The 22,113-nt window shown below is 46.3% G+C and overlaps 1 protein-coding gene across 4 annotated transcripts in view; it reads left to right on the plus strand.

The window, feature by feature from the left end:
* Positions 1-22,113, plus strand: part of UST (uronyl 2-sulfotransferase) — a 365,729-nt gene that overhangs the window by 247,990 nt on the left and 95,626 nt on the right. The gene's annotated exons all lie outside the window — the stretch shown is intronic.

Genomic DNA, 22,113 nt, shown 5'->3' on the forward strand with positions numbered 1-22,113 from the left:
TCCACACTGGGACTTCTCAGTCACTGCGCCTTCTCTGGGGCTTTCAGCAATGCTGCCCCCTCTTCGGGGCTCCCCGTGCCCATACTGGGCTCCTCTGTAAGTCTGTACTCCTCAGTAACGCTGACCCTCTCTGGGGCCTTCTCCATAATGCTGCCCCCTCTTTGGGCCTTTTCAAGTGTTGCCCCCTCCTCTGGGGCTTGACACGCTCGCTTTAGGGCTTCTCAATAGAGCCCCCCCTCTCTGGGGCTCGCCACGCCCACACTGGGGCTTCTTAACAGTGCCCCCTCTCTGGGGCTCGCCACGCCCGCATTGGGGCTTCTCAAATGCTGCTCTCTGGGGCTGGGGTCTATGTACCTCGTGCGCTGCGCCCTTACTGGCTCTGGGGTCCCCACGCTACTGTGGGTTCCCTATGAGGCCTCCTCCAACCCCTAATAGCCTCACCCAAACCACCGGTGTAACAACAAAATGAAACAAAAACTCAAGCCTCTTGGCTATAACCTAAACATAAGCCGCCTGGCTATAACAACATTGCTCAAGCATCTTAGAGCTGCCATAAGCTGTACCTGTGGTCAGGCTTCTTCCTGCACCCTGGCTTAGGGAGCTCGTGCCTCTCTGGCTGCTGGCAGGGAACTGCCTCTGGCCTCCTGTCTATGATATAGGAGCCAGGCCCTGCCCCTTTCAGTCAGCTGACCTCCTGGTTGCTCTGGCAACCCACAGCTGGGCTCCTTATTCCCTGCTAGGGCTCTTTCCCTGGCAGTGTCCCCTCTCTAGGAGCAGAACACCTCCGTGCTGTGACACACCTCCCCCCTTAAGATCCCGACTCACCGAGGCGGATCTTCACCCTTGTCAGGTGTTGCTCCTATCTGGGGTTTTCCTCGGCTTTTCTTCCAGCACCCAGCAACTCGGCTACAGGAGGCAGAGGTTTTCAGGCGCCTCTTCCTCGCCTTTTACCCAAGGGTGCACCGTGTAGGATTTGTCAGGAGTTACCCTGCCAGGTAGTACCCCCACACTAGCCACCCCTGGTAGGGTGCAATTCAGACCTATCTTTCCCCTACATGCTTTAACTAATTGCGAACAGTTAGGAGTCCATCTCTCGGCTGTCCCTCGGCCTTCTTCCATCGCCATTTACAAAAGGTTGACCCTCCACTTTTTCTTGGCCGCGGTCTTTCTGTTCCTCCTGGCCCCACTTCTTTTTCATACTGTCTCGAGCAGAAGTCAGTGCTTATGTTCTTAATGCCTGGGCGATGCTTTCTCTCAAAAAAATAGGGTTGCAGACTAAGGGCCCATCTCATCAGTCTAGTGTTGTCAGTCTTCATGCTCTGTAACCAGCGTAGAGGCACATGGTCCGTAATCAGCGTGAACCGTCTTCCCAGCAGATAGTAGCGGAGTGTTTCCACTGCCCATTTGATTGCCAAACATTCCTTCTCTATCGTGGCGTAATTCGGCTCTGGTGGATGTAACTTCCTACTTATATATGCTATGGGGCGTTCTTCTTCCCCTTCTAGCTGGATCAACACCGCCCCAACTGCCGCTTCTGACGCATCGGTCTGCACCAGGAAGGGTTTATTAAAGTCTGGGGTATATAGCATAGGTTGCAAGCACGCTTCCTTCACCACTTGGAATGCCTTTTCCGCCTCCAGCGTCCATCTTACCTTGGCAGGGGCCCCCACCTTTGTCATCTCTGTCAACAGCACCACTAGATCTGCAAATTGGGGTACAAACCTTCTATAATAGTTGGCTAGCCCCAGAAAAGCCCTCACTTGTTTTTTAGATTGGGGGGCTCTGTACCTCTGCAAAGCCTCCACCTTGCTTAATAGTGGTCTCACTTTCCCACTTCCTACTAGGAAACCCAGGTACTGCGTTTCTTCTTTCCCTATGGTACATTTTTTTTTGGATTGGCTGTCAGCCCGGCCCGTCTTGAGTCTTGTACCGATGCCCTTAGTGCTTTGAGGTGTTCGGCCCATTCTTCCATATAGATAATAATATCATCTATATATGCCACAGCATAACCCATATGGGAGGCCAAAACCCTCTCCATTAGACGCTGGAACATAGCTGCAGCTCCATGTAGTCCGAATGGCATGCGTCGGAACTGGAAGAGCCCCCACGGGGTGGCAAATGCTGTCTTCTCCTGGTCCTCAGGTGCTGCTGGCACCTGCCAATAGCCTTTTGTCAGGTCTAAGGTGGAGATGTAGCGAGCTTGACCAATGTTCTCTATCAGTTCATCTACTCTCGGCATTGGGTAGGCATCAAACTTTGCTACTGCATTTACCTTCCGAAAATCAACGCATAGATGAATCTTTCCATCAGGTTTAGGTACTGCCACGATGGGGCTCCGCCAGTCACTGTGGGACCTGCATATGATGCCTTTCTCTAACATCATTTCAATTTCTGTTTTTATCTGACTCTGTAGTCGCTGGGGAATCCGTCTCCAACTCTCACGGATCACCTGGCCTGGAGGAGTTTTTATCCGGTGTACCACACCCCAAGCTTCCCCAGGCATTTCCTGGAACACGTCTTCAAACTCCCTGATTAGTTTGACTTCCTGTTCCCTCTGGTCCTCCGATAATCGCGATGCCAGTTCTACGTCGCCTGGTCCGCTTTCCCCTGTCAAAGAGGGTCCTAATTCCAGTTCATCAGGAAGAGAGGCTAGATACATACACTCTCAGTCTTCCCACTTCTTCAGCAGATTGATGTGGTATACCTGCTTCTTCTTTTGTTTGTCAGCCTGATACACCTCGTAATCCAAGGGCCTCACTTGGCGTATAACTTCATAGGGTCCCTGCCACCGGGTGAGCAGCTTATTCTCCCGGTCCGGTAATAGAACCAACACGTGGTCCCCTACCTCAAACTTCCTTTCCCGGGCACCTCGGTTGTAATATCTCACCCGACGTTGCTGTGCCTCTCTGAGATTTCCTACGACCTCACTCTGAGCAGCCTCGAGGCGCTCTCGCAGATGTTATCACATACTATATCAAGTTCTGGTCTTTATCCTGTTGTTCCTCCCAACCTTCTTTAATCAAATAGAGTATTCCCCGGGGTTGTCGGCCATATAATAGTTCAGAGGGTGAAAACCCCATTGAGGCTTGGGGTGCCTTTCTTACCGCGAACAGCAAAGGTGGTATCATTTTATCCCAGTCCTGTGGGCTCTCGGCCACAAACTTCTTTAACATCTGTTTCAAAGTCTGATTAAAACGTTCCATGAGTCCGTCTGTTTGGGGGTGATAGACAGCCATCTTCAAATGTTTAATCCCTAGGGCTTTACTCACTCCCTCAAAGACGCAGGAAGTAAAATTCGTCCCCTGGTCTGTCAGCAATTCCCTAGGGAGTCCTACCCGAGAGAATATTTTCAATAGCTCATTTGCCACCTTTGGAGCTGATATTGTCCGCATCAGCACGGCCTCCGGGTACCTGGTCGCATAATCTAGTAGTACTAGGATATACTGGTTCCCAGTGCTGCTTCGGGGAAGTGGCCTCACGATATCCACGGCTACTCGCTCGAACGGAACCTCTATCAAAGGCATAGGAATTAAAGGGGCCTTTGGGGGGCACCTCGGGTCTGCTTTTTGGCACACCGGACAGGAGGCGCAATATCTCGCCACCTCTTGCAGCAGTCCGAGCCAAAAGAATCTTGCCCTAATGTGGGCTTCGGTTTTGTCTCGGCCCAAATGTCCCCCTATAGGGAGTTCATGAGCCACCTTCAAGACAGCTCGCCGATATCGCCGAGGTACTTGCAGTTGTATGACCTCTTCCCTTCCAGGCTTCCCTCGCTCAATTCGGTATAGTAAACCATTCCGTACCTCGAATCTCGGTGTCACCTTCGTGAGCTCTGGCCATAAGACCTCACCGTCTCATCGAGCCAGGTGTTCTTGCAACGCATAGCAAAAGCCTGCCTCCCGACTCTGCTCCAGCTGAAAATGTTCATCTTCCCACAAAGCGGTGACATCCACCTCTCGTCTAGCCTCTTCTTCAGGGGACACTTGTTCCATCTCTACCATGAAGCCCTCAACCTTCTCCTTTGGCCTCACCCTGGCTATCTCCCCCAACAGCTCAGGCCACTCGCAACCCAGTACTACTGGGTAGGGTAAACGCTCGACGACCCCGACTAGCATCTGCCGGGTTCTATCGCCTACCTGAAGCATGACCCTTACCCTGTTGACTCCAAGGGAGTCCCCACAACAACATTGCACCTGTACCTGATCCAATATCTCCTTTTCTTTTGTCGGTAGCACCTTACTCTGCACCATGGTCTGTAATGAGCCTGAATCCAGCATAGCTCGTACCTTTTTGCCCTCCATTGTTACTTTGATAGTGACCGCGGGTGGCTCATTTCCCACATAGGGGCCACTCCTAGCTCCGTAGCCACACATCCCCACCTGAATCGCCGGTCGTGTGTGGGTGCTTTCCATCGTTTTGGCTAACAGAGCCTGTTGTCTAGTGGCTTGTTCCCGTAGGCCTTGTATTGCTTGCTGTAGCAACACTACAACCTGTGGTTATAACTCTGGATCTGGGCTAGGCATCCGCCCTCCCTTCTCTCTCTTTCTGGACCCAAGGATTCTTTTCCTCATACGGCCAAACCAGCGTCCTATGATGCATACGGCCATACAAAACTTTCCCGGCCAATGCACCATTGTAACAGGTGGCTGCCCGGGGCTGGGCTAAAATGTGACCCACACACCTGCTGCTGGGGCAATCGTCCACCTTCTCATCTGCCACGCCTTGCTGTTAATTAATTAATTGCTGTTAATTAGCAGGAGGCTGCCCTTGTACTGCCCCAGTGCCAGGGGGCACTGTCTGCGGCTCCGTTTCCTCCCCTACACCGCAGTCCACACCTCGCCGATGGAATAGCCATTGTCTCAGCCTTATCACAATCGGGCCCCTCTTTATCCTCTCTGGGCCTTCCTTCCAGTGATCAACAGTGCTGCCCCCTCTCTGGGGCCTCTGCATCCACACTGGGACTTCTCAGTCACTGAGCCTTCTCTGGGGCTTTCAGCAATGCTGCCCGCTCTTCGGGGCTCCCCGTGCCCATACTGGGCTCCTCTGTAAGGCTGTACTCCTCAGTAACGCTGCCCCCTCTTTGGGCCTTTTCAAGTGTTGCCCCCTCCTCTGGGGCTCGACACGCTCACCCTAGGGCTTCTCAAAAGAGCCCCCTCTCTGGGGCTCGCCACACCCGCACTGGGGCTTCTCAAATACTCCTCTCTGGGGCTGGGGTCTATGTACCCCGTACACTGCACCCTTACTGGCGCTGGGGTCCCCACGCTACTGTGGGTTCCCTATGAGGCCTTCTCCAACCCCTAATAGCCTCACCCAAACCACCGGTGTAACAACAAAATGAAACAGAAACTCGAGCCTCTTGGCTATAACCTAAACATAAGCCGCCTGGCTATAACAACATTGCTCAAGCATCTTAGAGCTGCCATAAGCTGTACCTACGGTCAGGCTTCTTCCCGCACCCTGGCTTAGGGAGCTCGTGCCTCTCTGGCTGCTGGCAGGAAACTGCCTCTGGCCTCCTGTCTATGATATGGGAGCCAAGCCCTGTCCCTTTCAGTCAGCTGACCTCCTGGTTGCCCTGGCAACCCACAGCTGGGCTCCTTATTCCCTGCTAGGGCTCTTTCCCTGGCAGTGTCCCCTCTCTAGGAGCAGGGCACCTCCGTGCTCTGTGACAGTGAATTTTTTTTAAATCTTGTTAGGGAACCAAGGAAAATTGATATTCCCATATTTTGTCTTCTAATTTTTTTTTCATGAAGGGGCTTCTGCAAATACTTCAGTAATTTGCATTTTTAATTAACTAATACTTGCATGACAATGTAAACATGTGTAAACTCATATAATTGATTAAGCATTATAATGAAGGGAAGCACTTTCCAAAATTTCTTATTAAGGCCCTTGTTTTTGTATAAAATAAATTAAATTACCAGCACAAACAAGCCAACTGTGATTCCTTCACTTTTCTTATGTTCTGTATTGTATTGCTTCTCATCTCCCCAGGTCTCTGCAAAGGTTGGAATAAGGCTTGTATCTATGAGGAAATCCTGAAACTTTTTTTTTAAAGAAAGCACGTGTATTCTGAAAAACCATTGGATTAATTGCTTTCACTTCAACCATTGTTCCCATTGTAGTATTACTGGACTACAAAAAAGTTCCTACAGATATGTTTTTATAATACTGGAATTATTGCCTGCTACTGAATGGCCTGTTCATAGAGCACCTGGCACATGTTCATTTAATGGTATGATGGGATCTAATTGCCAATTCCAAACATCAAGTCTCCTGCCATGGTGAGACATGCAATTTTGGGATCAGGCATCAGATCCCAATGTCTCCATGACTGCTTGCCAGTGAAGGCAAGCTTGGGATCACAGTCCTGGGCTTCTCTTGCACTAGTAAGGTGAAAGCTGGGTGTTTGCAGTCTAGTGTGAACTGGAGTGGTCTTGGAGCCAGGACAGACGATCAGCTGATTGTTGGTCCCAGTCCTGGGACTACTGTCCTGAACTGGATCCAGTATGGTCCTTAGGGCTAGAACAAAATGTTGGTCCTGCCCCTGAGACCACACAGGAGTATGGAACTGGCTCCAGTTTGTTGCTGTCCTGCCACATGTGCAGTTTAAGACATGATGGAAACCAGACACAAAAATAATACATATTGGTTGCTTAATATTTATGTGGCTGGCTTCTTGTTTTGTTGCACCATTAATTCCTGGAACATGTGGCAGTGTTACTATTCATGGCACGAGTAACAGGTTTAGCGCATCTTAAGTGTAATGCCTGCCAGGAATTTAGGTATCTGCTGTCTCCAAACCTTCTGTAATATAGAGAAGGGAAGAAGTTAGGTTAGTACAAGTGACAGCAACTTTCAACTCAGAATCTTCAATGGCATAATTTTAGGTGAAACTTCAGGCTCTGTGGCAATTCCAGATGTGCAAAGGCAAAATTCTAGTACCAAAAAATGGATTGACGTCTAGCAGTCCTACCTTACTTTTGGGAAATCCATTTTCTTTATAGCTGTATAGTGGCTGAGTTTTTCATTTTATAATTAAAAGTATTAAACGTGCTTTTAGATCTTTCATTTTAAGGGCAGCATCATTCTTTTTGAGTTAAACCTGTCAGTGTTGCATGAGTGTGTTGCGTTTTTATTAAGGAAATATATTGACAAAGAGCAGATATCCTTAAAGATGACACTCCTGGGAGAAAATGAGAAAGAGACTAAATCAAAACAGCCTGATTGGAAAAAGCCTGTTGGAACCTATGAGAGTTATAACCAAGCTCATTTCAACTCCAGATTTAAGGATATGCTTTTAATTTGGAGTAAATACATTTTTTTTTGGTTTTTTGTGGGTTTTTTATAGTACACCTTCATTAAATTTCAATAAGGAGCAGCCTAGAGATACTATCAGATCAGCAGATCGGAGAGCAGTTCACTTTAAAATTTCATAAACAGCAATGAGGAATGTTAGTGAAATATGTTGAAAATAGGGTGTAGCTATGATAAAGAGGAAGTGTGTTAGGAAAAATTCCAGTAGTGTAATATCTGAGTGGAAGGAATGTAAGGCTCAAGGAGGAGGGAATATCCCAGGTTCAGCACAGGACTATCCACAGATGGCCAGAGCTTTGGAGCTGCCATGTATCTTTTCCATCAGCTGCAATGAGAGACCAAAAAAATTAAAAAAACTTTTTCCCACAATTAACTAGTCTTGTGGCACAGGTGACAACAATGCTGCTCTCCTGTTCCATAAACTTCATTTATTTCAGATTATTTGTACTGTATAGCTAAGTAACTTTGGCACAAAGCTAGTTCCCTTAGAACAGGGGTGGGTAAAATACAGCCTGCAGGCTATATCTGATCTACCAGTTGATCCTAACCAGCCTGCCAGCTGCCACCAGCAGCCTGAGTAGGGCAGGCTGCGCCCTGCAATGTTCTACTCTGCTGCAGCTGGGGCTGGGCTGGGCACAGCATACATGCTCCTCTGCGCCCCCTCTACATCCATTCCCTCCATCCCCGCATCTGGCTTTCTGTTGGCATTGTGGCTGTGCAGTCCTGGCACCGCAACTGCCAGCAGCAAGGCCCACACAGGAGAGGGTGCAATGCAGCGCACTAAGTAGCCATCCCACCCACTGCAATGAGATGCTGCTGTCACAGCACCGCTAGGTGAGTCTGTGTTGGCTGTGAGGAGGGCTTGGCCCAGGGCAGCTAGCCCCAACTTTCACAGTGTAGGACGGCTACTCAGCACACTGCATTATGCCCCATCCCTTGTGGGCTTGACTGCCAGTGGCTGCAGTGCTAAGGCTACACAGCACCAAAAGGAAGCCAGGCAGGGGTGGAGAAGTCTGCACACTTCCCAGCCTGGCCCCAGCTATGGCAGAACAGAGAGGTGTGGGGTGCAGCCCTCCCCTCCCAGCAGCAGCTGGGAGGCCAAGTAGGATCAGTTGGCATCTCCCCACCCACCTCCCTGGCCCTCAGTAGCTCACCAAAACTCATTAAGTGGCTCTGCAGCCCAAATAATTGCCCACCCCTGCCTTAGAAGTTACCATTTCAATGGGCAATGAGAAAAGATAATGATAGGACAGACCCACCAATACAGTGGAATTTGAAAACCACATGAATTAGAGGTCTGTCTACAAAGACAGATCATTCTTTACTAAGTCTAGTACTCAGAAACCAAAGAAAAATTAAGAGCACTTCTAAATTAGGAAGAGATTATTATGAATGCATGCAATTGAGCTGCTTCCTTTTTATTTCACTATCCACAATGTTCCAATAAGGTTGTTGGGGTTTTGGTTTAGTTTTAAAATCTCTCAAACACCTACAAGTGTCAAGTGCTGGCCCATTTTTCCCCTTGGAATTGTGCTTTCCACAGAAAAATAAATGTTTATAGTTGTTATAATATAAAGGATCAGTTTGCTGTCAGGAAAGCACATTTGAACAAAAATAATGCAAAAATTGACCAAGAAGATTTTTTTTTTTTCATTTTGGCATCTTGTGCTGACAAATCCTGTTTTGCATCAGATTGCTATAAACTAGATCAGCGACCAAAATACCAAGATAGAGCTCAATTTAGGAATATTTATATTTTAAAATAAGTAGGGATACACGACAGAGAATTTTGGGGCCAATACTAATGGTTGATTTTTAATAACCCATATTGGCCAATACCGATCCGATTGCCAATTTGCAGCCCAGCAGCATGAAGAGCAGCATCTGGCTGGAGCCGCGCCCCTGCACCCCACGCCACCTGGACAAGCTTCTCACAGCTCCTTCCCATGCCCTGCCTTGCCCTGGCTGTGCAGCGCCTGCCCCCTCCCCAGCGCCCGCCCCACACTCTCCCTCACTGCCAGGGGCCTCGATCTGCCCTCCTCACCTCCCTTCCCTTTCTCTTCCCTTTCCCCCACAACAGACTTACCAGTCAGACGCTGCTCTCCAAGCTGCAGGGCTGGCTGTGTGCATCTTGCGGCCGTGTATGCACACAGCATTTATCAGTGGCAGTATCGGCCACATCAGCCAAAAAATGCTAATTGCCAATAATGTCAATTTTCCTTTTATTGGTACCTACATGATATGGACCAATGTATTGATGTATCTCTACAAATAAGTGTATATTATATCTAATAACCAGAACATTCATAAATGTGCTTCACACCAGACTGCAGATAAGACCAAGCCTAACTATTTTTCTCTTGATAAACAGTAATTTCATAGATTAGACTTGTGAATCTGCTTAATTAATGTTAAATTAAATATTTTACTGAAAGGGTTGTTTCAGATAATTTATTTTATAATATATTATTTTGGAGGGCATATCTAATTAGCTCTTCTGAGAGAAGTAGGATAAATTAGCCTGGATAGAGCCCTGGTCTAACACAGTTATGCTGTTTTTGGTGGCTCAAACTAGTCTGTTCAGATGCTGTGTTTTACATAATACGGTGCAGGCATGCCCCAAAATTTTACTGGCTAGCAGGTGCTCTAAATTTATTAGATCCCTCCAGCTATGCTAACATATATCATATGTCAGTAAGTAACATTGGTTTAAAAGTAAACAGTATATGAGATCTGAATCAGCAGTTTTATTCCATAGTAAATGTTAGTCCACCTGAGGTGTGTGAAAAATTGTAGGTTACTGTTAAAATATGTTTTCCCTTTGTCTTAATATTTTGTTGCAACAAAAAAAATATTGAGTTTTCTTCCTGATCCTCTTTATTTTCTCCTTACCAAAACTAATTCTGAGGACTTCTGTTCCAGCTATTGGGTGATAAGCAGATTTAGGCATGTAAGGACAATACTAGTCCATCCTGCTCATGTCCTGAAATTCCATAAATGCATCTACTTTTATAATAACCATCTTCTTACCCTTAATCCTGTGCCACAAAAAAGCATCAAGCAGGAGGATGACCTGCTCACCTTCTGCATGTGTCTCTTACAAGGACTCAAACTCTCACTTTAGCAGCCTTAAGTCCATTTATGTGCCTAATCATTGGACTAGAGTCTGGCTTTTCCATTCCTGTTTTAAATTGGTATAGACCAGTTGATTTTACTAGATTTACTCTAGTTTACAAAAGTGGAGGAACTAGTAATGGATTCCACTGACACTAAGAAATTTCTTTTTTCAGAAAAGGTGCATATAAAATACTTAATGGTTAAATGTGCAGAAGTTTACTTGTGATGGTGTGCTACTTTTATTGCACACATGCTTTCCCTGCCTTTAATAGTTAAATATTGCTTTCAAGAAAAGGGAGAAGAGGTTTCCATTACTATTCTTGTCAAATTCAATGTTGTTTCATTCTTTATAAGGTAGTGTTGTGTTCTGGCTCCCTGTTTGTTTTTCTTAGTATATACCATATTTATTAGAACCCAAGATGGACCTTCTCCCCCCAGTAATTAGATTCTGTACATGGAAAATTTATAGATTTATTATAATTTACCATGCATAGAATCTAATTATTGGAGGGTCGTTTTATTAGAATTAGGTTGACCCTAATTTATTCCCACCCACACTGCTGCAGGGGGGTAGGCAATGGAGGAGCAGGTGATGTGGGGAGGTCAAACAGCTTGCCCTTACTTGTGCCTACCCCCCTGCCAACCCTCCTGCCTGCCTGCCCTTGGCCTTTGCTCATCCTCCTGCCCCTCCCTTCCCAGCTTTTGGTCCTCCTTTCCCCACACCCCAGCCTCTTCTCCCCTTCCCCTTCTGCACAGCCTCTGTTCCCCATTTCATGCCTGGGGCATGAAGCAGAACCCCAGCCTAGCTTAGCCCCCATAGCAGTCATGTGGGCTGCATGCCACTGCTATGGGTCTGGGCTGGAGCCATGCTCAGGGCCTCTGGCTGCAGCATAGATGGAGCCTACTGGTGCAGACCAAAGGTAAAGGGGAGAGAAAGGGGCAGGCAGGAGAACAGAAACTGTGGGGGGGTAAAGATGGAAGGAAGAGGCTACAGGCAGGAGATGCTGGGATGCAGAGGCAGTTGGGGGGGGTGGGGGCATAGAGAGCATCTACAGCTACAGCCATGACTCCAGGGAAAGGCTGGACCCTGAGCCACAGCAGCTACCTGTCTGCCCCTCTTCCACCCCTGCCCCTGTCAGCCCTTCTACTTGATTCTAAGATGGGGGGCTCCCCCTCCCCTTTAAATTGTGGGGGCTCGTCTTGGAATTGAGTAAATACAGTATTAATGTTTGCAAAGAAATTGTAGAGCTGCAAATAGTCCTCTAGTTACAGAAGAGAGGCAGTTGTAGTTACAGGTTCCATTCATTGGCCTGCTAATTCCCTGAATCCTATTTAGGAAAGATCACTGTTCTTTGCTAGTGTGCCAACCCTGAAGCCCCAGAAAGTGACACAAGAAACAAATAGGAGTTCCCACTTTTATATAGAAAATCAGAGGGGTTAGGGTCACAAGCCAAAAGGTCAAAAAGAGGGAACAGATAAAAGATAAAGAAATATCAACATTGTCGTAACATATACTCAGCACCTTAATTTCCTTCCCACGCCTCTGGAAGTGTCTCCAAACATGTCTTTAGTCCCAGAGCACTCAAACAGCAACCTACAGCTGCTCCCAAGTTTGAATGTGGCTCCTTCCATCCACAGTCCTCAATGACTGAGCCAGTGGGATCTCCACTGGTTACTCTTGTGTAGGGCTTACCATGTTCCATGTGCACCTGTTCTCTCTTTTCCTTACTCCAGCCTCAAGCTTCCTCTTCCTTTTTCCCTGCTTCCTAGCAGTCATCACAGCTCTGGAGACTTCTCCCTGGTTCCACCTGCTGTTACACAAATTACACTCACATTATACTAGTTTATTTCTTGTTTCCTATGTGTAGGTTGACTTGTCTTGTAGCTGTTTTGCACTCATTGAGTGTCTGTTCTTTCTGAGTGATAATATGAGAGTATATAAGGGTTTTTTGCTCTTGTGTTGTTTTGCTTTTAACTAGATCAGTGATTCTCAACTGGAATGCCACAGCACCCAGATGTTCCTATATATCCAGTCAAGGGTGACACAGGATGCCATATAGTATTAGCACTGCAATATTATTAGGTTTACAAACATGATTCACAAGATAAAACCATAGCCTGGATCCAGATGTGCAGGCACATGCAATTTATAGTGCTGCAGACCTCTTTGCAGTACTTGAAACTGCACACCTGGCATGTTACAACATGCCCCGTGCTTCGAAGTTGCAGTGTGGGGGCAAAATTTGCTACCAGGAAATCCCTGTAGCAAAATAAAATGCCATGAAAAAAGTGGCACGGTGCACACCACAGGAGCATGCACCTGACATGGAAGCTTGGTCCTCCAGGGAGACGCTCTGGCTGTCTCCCTTCTTTTAGTTCCTCCCCAGCTTCTCCAGCACACCAAGAGATGGGAGAAGCAGGAAAAGGGCAGTTTATCTGAAGTGGGACCTTTCTCCCTGCACCAAAGCACATGTGCAGGGGTGTGTACAATGGCAAGAAGTAGCAGGACATTTGTGCCACTACTATTTTTGCCGCTGCAAATGCACGCCCCCTCCATGTGGGGCACACCCTTAGATTATAAATAGAAATCCATAGTTGTGGTCTTTCTGAGTTCTTTGCAACAGAAAAACTTCTGTATTATTTTTTGTAGTAAAAAAAAGTGTGTGAAAACTAAGAGCTAACGTTTTCCAAAGGGTGCCTCGAGTCTAAAGAGGTTGAGAACCACTGCCCTAGATCATAGAAACAGAAATAGGAGTAATCTTCATAAACGCACTTAGCTGTCTGCATACATTATAACTTGCTGAACATGAAAAATGCTGGATTCATAGGATTTAAGCATTTATAAGATTTTTAAAATGCAGGCTTTGCTATAATTTGTTTCTTAAAAAAAGAAAAAGTAAGAAAATTAATTTACATAACCAGCATTTTATTTAGTTGAGATGGATGAGCATGACATGTGTGGTGGAACTCAGCTCTAATAATTCAATGAGAGCAATGGGCAGGGACAGTACACAATTTTTTTCATATGAGCTTCTTCACTATGCCCTCAACAGGTCTGATATTAGAAGCCACTTCAAGGTGCAGGTGTGTGGTACATTCCTACCAACCTGTCAGGTTTATGGCTATTCTAATGGGATTGTGTTGCAGCAGTGCCAATTTAGCGGAAAGTTTACTGGAGCATTCTGTAAGAACAATACCTTTCCCCTGAACTGGGACTGCATTAAGTCATATCACATATTGACTATATATACCATCCAGTGATTAGTATGTAACTTGCTTCAGAAGAATCAGTCCTTTCAAGCATCATTTTTGAGGGTCTTTGTCATTAGTAATTGTGTTTGTACTTTATTCAAATGTCTCCTCCATTCACGTGATCTACAATTAAATGGAATGTGGTTTTGTCCCACCACAGAATATTGCCATGGAAATGTATCTGATTTGAAAACTCATAAAATTGTACAAATTCACTGATCAACAGAGAATTTTAGCATGTTGTCTGGGGGTAACTCTGTAAGGCCTGGGACCCCGCCTCCCAGATGTCTTGCTTGTATGCGCTGTTTGGGAAGAAGCCAGTGAGTATTACTGTCTTCTATCTCAGGTGGTCTACCCTTGCCTGCCACATCTTGATGGAACCTTTAATCTTGTTGGGAGTTGGAGTTAGTGAGACAATCACGCTGAGCCCTCCCCAGGGGTTCAGTGCAGGGCTCCTCCTTGCCTTATACCCCACTTCACCACACCACATCAAATGGTAAATAACGTTGGTCTGGATCTTTCAGAGTACCATTGTCCCTTCAACAGCTCTTCACTAGCTGGGGAAATGTCTGATGGTATATCCCAGAAAGATAATCAGTTTGGCTCAGGTGCTAACCCGATCCATAATTCATATTGCAGTCATTCAGGATCAATGCATATGAAGTCCATTTGGTAAGGAATCTATTAACTAATAATATACATCCAATTTACCCAATTCATAGGGGAATCCCTTCAGACCCGATCTGATATATATAGGCCAGCAGGTAATCAATCCCAATGACACTCCTCGGCTACAGATCAGTTATTCAGTTAAAAAATCAATTGGCCATAATTAATGTAAATCAAATCCGTCCACATTCACCAGGTACCTGGCCCCACACCTCCTCCCCATCTCTACCCAGGGACTGCAATCATTCTAACCAGGTTCTCTGTTTCTCTCTGGTGTGGCCGAGAGGGAACCAAAACAACAACAAAAAAATTAATGAGAAAAAAAAAGAAAAGGAAGAGAGACTGCTGCTTTGACAGCCCTCTGACTCCTCCTGGGTTAGGGCTCTTGCTTTATTCGACGTCCGGACTGGTTCCTTTTTCTTGGAGTCTGGTCTATTGCAGTGCTGTCTGCTGCTACCTTTTGGACACCAGGTTCTCACAACTCCCCATTGCTCCTCACTCATCTTCTGGACGGTGGTCCTCCAAACTACTTCTGCTCAGTGGACTCCCTTGCTTCATCCACTGAAGGACTCAGGACCCTGTTGGCTGCAGAAGTTTGTAGAGTCCCCTTACCTGGTTTGCTGGCATCCGCTCTGTGCTGCTTCTTTCTTGGTATTTCCCCGGCTCCTTCCTCCAATCCAGAGGGAGCAGCAACTTTGAAAGCACAGCAGTGTTTCCTTTGCTCTAGTCAGGGCATCTTCCTCCTCTGGGGTATGTATTTTCCCCTTTGGTAACCTGGGCTCGGCACCCAGATTTTCTTTTCACTCCCTGACACGTCTTTGTAAAACACCTTCTGATCACATCTGTAAGAAAAATAGGAAAAATGTTTAAAATTGAAATATTGTTCAACCCTTTTATTAAATTAGCAAAGAGAAACCATGAGATCATTAGCAATGAAAAGACAAAGTAACCATCCTGATACTTTTTAGATGTGTTGCCAGTCTTTAGCACCACTGGTAAAAGTTTTCTAGAAAGCAGAAACTTCAATTTAAAGCACAAACTTCAATTTAAAATCTTCCTTTGTGCTTTTGCTGGGAGGGCTTCACTAGAAATATCTACGTGCATTCAGAAATAACTTGTTTTCAGTGGCCTTGAAACAGAGTGTGTGTGTATGTGCACACATGTGCTTGCATATGTATGCTAATTGGTAACAAATTGTGCAATCTGTGGTGGTAATTCTTCCACTCTTAAATCAGTAAAATTTGCTTCACTTTTATCTTCTCTTTCACTCATTAAATCTGACTTTCCATTACAAAGAGAAAATTTGTAGATCAATTTACATAAGCAAAAGACAGAAGAAAAAGAGGGAACAAGTTTAAAAGCATGGGTTCCTATCTGCATTAGAGTTTAAGAATCTGATCCTGCCATGGGAAGGGCAGTGTGGCGGGCCAGTAGGGGGCACTCCTGTGTTGAGCCACCCACCTCACTGCGCCTGACCACCTTCCAGGCTCTGAGTGCCTCCCTGGGGGTGCCTCACGTCTGGCCGACCCCCTTCCTGGAGCACACCCACTAGCCTGGGGGTAACACTGCAACCACCCATGGATGGGCTTGATTCTGGCTCTGTGCACCCTGAGAAACACAGGCCTAGTAGCCCTTGAGGGTACTTGATTCACTTAAAGAACTTGGGATGCTTCCCTCAGTCAGAAGCACAAGTAGCGGTCTCCCTTAGTCAGCTGAACCAAGGGGACCCCAAGGCATAATCTAGACCCACTCCCAATAAGTCTCCTATGCTAGGTACAAAGGAGAACTTTACTGGTTACAAGGGGTAGGGTTCGAATAGGGTACAGGGATAGAGCAATATCAGAGAAATCCCATAGAGCAAACTCACATGGCTGGGTAGCCTTTGATCACGCATCTGAGTTACTGCAAGCTAAATATCTAGTTAGACCTCAGGTAGCTTGCTCACAAGTATCAGCCAGAGGCAGGTGGAGATTCCCTCTGGAGGCAGGCAGTTCCTTGATCATGAGTTTTGAGAGAGAGAGAGAGCAAGTTTCAGATGGTCCAGCTCTTCTCTCTCTCTCTGAGTCTTCCTCGTGTCTGCTGCCCCCTCCTCCTGGGCAGTCCTTAACTTATATAGCCCTTATGACCTCATTTACCTGGTGCCCATACTAACCAAATTGTCACAGAACAGAGTTTTTGTGGAAAAACAGAGGTGGCCTTCTGCCACAGGCAGTGCCTAAAGAGTTGTACTTAGGCAGTTCTGCACACTGAACAGTGACAGCAGATGGGGCAGTGGCCACAGTTAGACTGCCAGTTTATATTTGATTAATCATTGTGTTTCCTGTCAGTATACATCAAGCTAATTGTGTTATAGAATTAGACATGATTATTGCTAGGGTGCTAATTCCATAAAGAAAAAAGAAACAAGAAATGCTACTTTTACAAAAGATCACAATCATTCATCTTTATTTATTTATTTTTTGCTTATGTCTTGGTGAAACTTGACATAAGCAAACTTGGATCTCTTTTCAATGTGGCACTGCTCAGTGTGAGTAAGGGTGGCAGAATTTAGCCCAAGTTATAAACAAACAACAAGTGTTTCTTCTTGTTCCATTTTAGTAATATAATTAGAATGCATTAGTCAGAATTCAGTTTTTATGCCAACTTTTTGAAAAATAATAAAATGTATGAATTTCAATTAATATTTGTTCGTTTTAAGATCACTGAATGACTAGAGTCATGATTCAATGTATTCTGTCTTCCTCTGTATATTTTCCAAGGGTATGTTTAAAGAGGAAAGTGTACAGATCATACAGGACTCTTGTTCAAAATGTTAATTCATAGATTCATAGATGTTAGGGTCGGAAGGGACCTCAATAGATCATCGAGTCCGACCCCCTGCATAAGCAGGAAAGAGTGCTGGGTCTAGATGACCCCAGCTAGATACTCGTCTAACCTCCTCTTGAAGACCCCCAGGGTAGGGGAGAGCACCACCTCCCTTGGGAGCCCGTTCCAGACCTTGGCCACTTGAACTGTGAAGAAGTTCTTCCTAATGTCCAATCTAAATCTGCTCTCTGCTAGCTTGTGGCCATTATTTCTTGTAACCCCCAGGGGCGCCTTAGTGAATAAATACTCACCAATTCCCTTCTGTGCCCCCGTGATGAACTTATAGGCAGCCACAAGGTTGCCTCTCAAACTTATCTTGCGGAGGCTGAAAATATCCAGTTTCTCTAGTCTCTCCTCGTAGGGCTTGGTCTGCAGGCCCTTGACCATACGAGTTGCCCTTTTCTGGACCCTTTCCAGGTTATCCGCATCCTTCTTGAAGTGTGGCGCCCAGAATTGCATGCAGTACTCCAACTGCGGTCTGACCAGCACCCGATAGAGGGGAAGTATCACCTTCTTGGACCTATTCGTCATGCATCTGCTGATGCACGATAAAGTGCCATTGGCTTTTCTGATGGCTTCGTCACACTGCTGACTCATGTTCATCTTGAAGTCCACTAGGACTCCAAGATCCCTTTCCACCTCTGTGCCACCCAGCAGGTCATTCCCTAGGCTGTAGGTGTGCTGGACATTTTTCCTCCCTAGGTGCAGCACTTCGCATTTCTCCTTGTTGAACTGCATCCTGTTGTTTTCTGCCCACTTGTCCAACCTATCCAGGTCTGCCTGCAGCTGTTCCCTGCCCTCCGGTGTGTCCACATCACCCCATAGCTTTGTGTCATCTGCAAACTTGGACAGAGTACATTTCACTCCCTTGTCCAAGTCACTGATGAAGACATTAAAGAGTATCGGTCCAAGGACCGAGCCCTGCGGGACCCCACTGCCCACACCCTTCCAGGTCGAGACCGACCCATCCACCACGACTCTCTGGGTGCGACCCTCTAGCCAATTTGCCACCCACCGGACTATGTAGTCATCCACGTCACAGCCTCTTAACTTGTTCACCGGTATGGTGTGGGATACCGTATCGAAGGCCTTCCTGAAGTCTAAGTATACGACATCCACCCCTCCTCCTGTGTCCAGGCATTTCGTAACCTGGTCATAGAAAGAGACTAGATTGGTCAGGCACAATCTGCCCGCCACAAACCCGTGCTGGTTTCCCCTCAGCATAATTTGCCCTGCTGGGCTCTCACAAATGTGAGCCTTGATAATTTTTTCAAAGACTTTACCAAGCATGGAGGTGAGACTGGCTGGCCTATAGTTGGCCAGGTCCTCCTTCCTCCCCATTTTGAAAATGGGGACCACGTTAGCCCTTTTCCAGTCCTCTGGGACTTGGCCCGTGCGCCACGAGCGTTCGAATATTCCCGCCAGTGGCTCTGCAATGATGTCGGCCAGTGCCTTCAGCACCCTTGGATGGAGCTCATCCGGGCCTGCCGACTTAAAGGCATCCAGTTCTTCCAAGTGACTGTGCACCATCTCAGGATCTACGCATGGAAGTCTGCCACCTCTCTGCTGCCTCTCTACAACCCCAGTGAGAGACTTGTCGTGTCCCTCACTTAGGAACACTGAGGCAAAGAACTCATTGAGGAGTTCAGCCTTGTCCCCCCTGTCTGTCACCAATTGTTTCTGCCCATTTCGCAGGGGTCCTATTCCTCCCTGGGCCTTCCTTTTACTCCCTATATATCTAAAAAACAATTTCTTGTTGTCTTTTACTTGGGTTGCCATCCTCAGCTCCATGGTAGCTTTGGCCCGCCTAACTGCCTCCCTACAAGCACGAGCAGAGGAGGTATATTCGTCTTTAGTGATCTCACCTTGTTTCCACTTTTTATGTGCTCCCCATTTGGCCCTTAGGCTGCCCTGGATTTCTCTGGTCAGCCATGGAAGCCTCCTGGCCCCTTTCCCTCTTTTGCCTCGCTCGGGTATCGTCTTGCTTTGTGCCCGAAGGATTGTTTCCTTCAGGCACAGCCACCCTTCTTGGGCTCCCATCCCTTCAAAACTCCTACTCTGCAGTGCGTCCTTGACTAATCGCCTGAGTTCATTGAGATCAGCTTTCCTAAAGTCTAGCACTTTCACCCTACTAGTTACCTTACCCACTCGACGTCTTATGTTGAATTCTATTATTAGGTGATCACTGTCCCCCAAATGGCTACCGATCTGGAGGTCCCCTACCATGTCATCCCCTGTTGCCAATACCAGATCCAGTATGGCATTCCCCCTAGTGGGACCATGCACCTTCTGTCAGGTGGAGGTCCTGTACACAGGTTAGAAACCTGCGTGAGTGATGGGACCTTGCTGTCTGCGTCTCCCAGCAGATGTCCGGGTAGTTTAGGTCCCCCATGACTACTGCCTCTTTAGCTTTTATGGTCTCCGAGAGTTGCCTCAGGAGCCCCGCATCTATTTCTTCCCCTTGATGTGGGGGTCTGTAGCAGACCCCTACCACCAAATCCCTTTCTCCTTGCCCCCCATGTAGCCTAACCCACAATCCTTCTACTTCCTCAACCTTGGATTCTGTCTTGATGAGGGTTGATGTATGTTACTCACTGACATAAAGTGCAACCCCCCCCCCCCTTTCTTCCCCGACCTGTCCTTTCTGTACAATCTATAGCCCTCAATATGTACCGCCCAGTCATGGGATGAATCCCACCAGGTCTCTGTTAGCCCCACTAAGTCATAGATGTTTAGTGCAAGCAGGAGCGCTAGTTCATCCTGCTTGTTCCCCATGCTCCTAGCATTAGTATATAGGCACTTGAGCCCTGCGACTGGTGCCTTTGCTGCCTCCCCGCTCCGAGTCCCAAGGGGCCCATTGTTTCTTACCTTCTTGTGTCTTACCTGTGCTGCAGTGATGGTCTCCCCATGGCTTTCAGGTTTCCAATGCTCTCTTTAATGTCCAAGGTAGTTATTTTAATAACTCATCTAGTAAATGCCACATATTGACTGCTGCTCTCCTATACAGTTTGTTTTAAATCAAAGGATACAAACTTAAAACTTGTTTCACATATGTGTTCACTCCAACATAATAATAACATAACATTGCAGCAAGATCCTCCCACAAGCTATCCTTATGGGACTTCATTTGGTTCAGTCAGCACAGTCCCATGAAATTTGGGAACAAGAAGATGATTCATAGTGTTATATGGTACTTCAAGTATATTCTGGTTCCACCCCCTGTGGGAATGCTACTCTAAAATCATGCCTGTCAAATGCTTATCCAGCCTCCTCTTGGAAATCTCCACAGAAGCAAATTCTGTAACTTCCAGTCTATTCCACTGCCCTGCTATTCTTTTTTTCCTGAGATCAAATCTAAATCTGCTTTGCTTCAATTTAAAGCCACTAGTTTGTGTCCTGCTTTCTGCAGGAAGGGAACTGCTGTTCTTCCCATATTTATGACAACCTTTGAAATATTTGAAAAACGATTATGTCCCATCCTGTTTCCCGAACCACCACCTTAATCTCCTTTTCTCTGAGCTAAACGGGCCTAGCTCTATCAGCTTTTCTTCAGGCACAATTTTCCTTTCAACCACCTCATCATTTTTGTCACTTGCCTCTGGATTGCTCCAGCTTCACCACATCCTTCTTAAGGTGTGAAGGACAGAAATTTACACAATACTGTACAGGCAGTCCTCAGACTTGCAACACAACTGGTTCCTGAAAACCAAGTCTTATGTTGAAACGTTGTAAATTGGAACAAATTTTCTCATAAGAAACAATGTTATAAATGGGGGATTGGTTCCTGAACCAAGGCTCGATACCCTATTTTCATAAAAAAAATACCCCAGAATCAATTATAGATGAGTAATATAGGTACATTAATGTATTTATATTGTAAATAGCAATCACATTGGTTTGGAAGGACTTCTTTGAGATGACTTTGCTGGACTTTTTGAAAGGCTCTTGGTTGGACTTTTTGAAGGGTTCTTGGCTGGAGTCATCTCCGGAGTCCTGGCTGCAGATTTTTCTGGAGTCTTGTCTGCTTTCTTAAAGAAAGTGCCCAAGGAAGTTTGGACAGATGTTCTCCACGGAGATAAGCGACACAGCGAACTTGTTCGCTGGCATGACGTCGCATCGGATCAAGTGTTGTAAAGTCGAAACTGACATCATAAAGTTGAAACAGGTGTCAATTTATAAATGTTGTAAGTGTAAAACATTGTAACTCGAAACGTTGTAAGTCGAGGACTGCCTGTATTTACTTGCATACCCCATTACACCTTTTTTCCCAAAAATCAGGCCTCTAAATTGGGGTGCATTGTAAGCAGGGAAGCTGATTTCTTTCCTGGAATAGAATCATGGAAGAATAGAAGTGTTGGAGATGATGGTCTGTAATGGCTGCTGTTTCTCTCTGGCCTAGTAAGCAACAGAGGCAAAGTCCAATTTTAACGTTTCTGCTGAATTGGTTCAAACTTTTGGCTGAGCATTCAAAAGCTGCTTCCAATTTGGGTGTGAAAAGGATTAATACTGTAGCTTTTGCCTGAAGCAGCCAATGAACTGACTGAGGGCAGGTGAGATTCTTCATATGGTTGCCTCTGATGCAGTGGCAGGAGGGGAATTTGCTGCATTCTGCCTTCCAAAAATAAAGGGTGACATGAAGACATTGGTATGCAAGAAAATACATTACTCTAGGCAAAGCCTAACCAACGCTGAGTAGAGCGGGCACTCTCACCTCCCATGTTTTATACCATATATTACTGTTGAAGCAGCCCAAAAGTACATTTCTATTTTTTGACTGCATCATATTGCTCATGCATAGTGAATCTGTGATGGACTAAACTCTTCTGATCAATCTCAGTAACATTCCTAACCAATCTGTTTCTGATTCTGCATTTGTTTATTTGGTTATTCCCTACATGA

Source organism: Alligator mississippiensis, chromosome 1 (genome assembly GCF_030867095.1).
Source record: "Alligator mississippiensis isolate rAllMis1 chromosome 1, rAllMis1, whole genome shotgun sequence".
Lineage (NCBI taxonomy): Eukaryota > Metazoa > Chordata > Crocodylia > Alligatoridae > Alligator > Alligator mississippiensis.